This window comes from Rhagoletis pomonella, unplaced genomic scaffold (genome assembly GCF_013731165.1).
Source record: "Rhagoletis pomonella isolate Grant_MI unplaced genomic scaffold, Rhpom_1.0 Rhpom_scaffold_00008, whole genome shotgun sequence".
NCBI lineage: Eukaryota > Metazoa > Arthropoda > Insecta > Diptera > Tephritidae > Rhagoletis > Rhagoletis pomonella.
In genome coordinates, this window is record NW_023458562.1 from 44,029,498 (window position 1) to 44,031,359 (window position 1,862).

Genomic DNA, 1,862 nt, shown 5'->3' on the forward strand with positions numbered 1-1,862 from the left:
TATTATACACTATCTAGCCAAATTAAAATGCTGAGCTTTTATTTTGATAAAAAATATTTATGTATGAAATAAATTAAAAGTAGCATTTTCTTGTAAATATTGAATGTAGTTTTTTTTTGTTCGTTCGTCTTAAAATTATAGCTCCATGCACTCGCTACTTTTTATTTCGTCAGCCTTGTGTTTATGTGAGTCATTTGACACTCGCTGCATAACAAGCAGAGTGGCGCAGTGGAAGCGTGCTGGGCCCATAACCCAGAGGTCCGAGGATCGAAACCTTGCTCTGCTAGCAAGTCAAATGCACGGGTGGTTAAAAATAATAAGCTTTGATTATTTTTAATTATTTATAAGCAAAATACCATAATTAATCCATTGACGAAGATTTATTTATTTGTTGTATTCTCTTCTATGTACGCGTATTTGAATGTATAATTTCATTGTGATATGATGCATATCTTGCATTCGGAAATTTTTTTTTGTGAAATAAAATTTATTTATTTTTGGTGCCCAAAGTATGTGTACTATGTATGTATTTAGTGTTTAAACACTCATTTTTTGCCTTATGATTTATTACATTTTGAATATTTTTTGGAGGTGTATTGTATGCCATGAATTGAAAAAATATCATCATTTCAGTTAATTTTTTAGAGATGAAAATCAAAACTTTTATTAAAGCTAAAGAACTAAAAAAAAAATATTTGATAAAAACTGTTTATAAATTTTATAATCAAATTATCTTCCGAAAGCTACTTAAATTTATAATAAGTACTTAATTTTTTAAACAACGAATAGCATAGAATCCAAAGGAAAATACTTCATGAAAAATCTGCGATACTTATATGGCCTGCCATACTTGCTCACAATGCCATTTATTTCTAAAAATTGTAATTTTTACATCCCCTGTGTTACCCTGTGTCATGCGCATAGGGTGCTCTTGCGTTTAGTTTGAATTTATTTCGATTTTCACAAATGTGCCAAGCTGTGCTTGTGTTTGTATCGTGCATTTGCCACACTCACAAAACAAGCAGAGTGGCGCAGTGGAAGCGTGCTGGGCCCATAACCCAGAGGTCCGAGGATCGAAACCTTGCTCTGCTATAAAGTGTTCAACACCGTTGGCTGAGTGTTGTTTTTTTAAATACTAGTTTTTTTTTTTTAATTTGTTAGTTAAAAAAAAAAATATTTTTGATTACCAAATACTTTTATGCCATTAAGGGAGTTCGCGTAGAACTTTAAATGGCACTGAGTATTAAAAACGAATTGATTAAAAAAAAAAATAAAACAACTAATTTATTAAGACCTTCCTCACGCCACATACAATATGTACACTCACCAGAATATGTTTCCGTATGTTTTTTTTTCTTAATATTTGCGAAGTTTTTCGTAATGCATTTTTTTCGTTAATTTTTAAGAGAAATATATTTCATTCTGCATCAAATGGCATATAAATCATTGTTTCAAAGTTTTTAAAAAATTTTGGAAAATTCGACAAATTTTCACCAAAATTTTAAGCTTTTAATCAAAATTCGGAATTTTTTCCCATACAAAAAAAAAAAACTATCACTCATCCGTTATATGGAGAAACATTATCAGCAAAAAAAAAATTCTCTAAAATCAGCGGTAGTTTTTAGCCACTTAAAACTTGTACTTTATTATACTGAAAAAAGCAAGAATCTCATTTATATTGTTTGTGCATTTTCGTGGGTGTTAAAATACGACACTTCTATTAGAAATCGCCTTAAAATAATAAACAAAGCAAGTTTATTATTACCTTAATTCACAAAGGCCCCAACCAACAATTTTTTTTTTATTATACAGGAAAGCAAAAATAATATAAAAAACAGTTGTTACAACCTTATAGATCGATG

General features: G+C 29.5%; 2 non-coding genes across 2 annotated transcripts; both read left to right on the forward strand.

Annotated features, from left to right (window-relative positions):
* The first annotated feature begins 214 nt into the window (after positions 1-214).
* On the forward strand, positions 215-286 carry Trnam-cau. Its single transcript has one exon. It is a non-coding gene; the product is annotated as a tRNA-Met (tRNA).
* A 734-nt stretch (positions 287-1,020) lies between these two features.
* On the forward strand, positions 1,021-1,092 carry Trnam-cau. The gene has a single exon. It is a non-coding gene; the product is annotated as a tRNA-Met (tRNA).
* Positions 1,093-1,862: the final 770 nt, after the last annotated feature.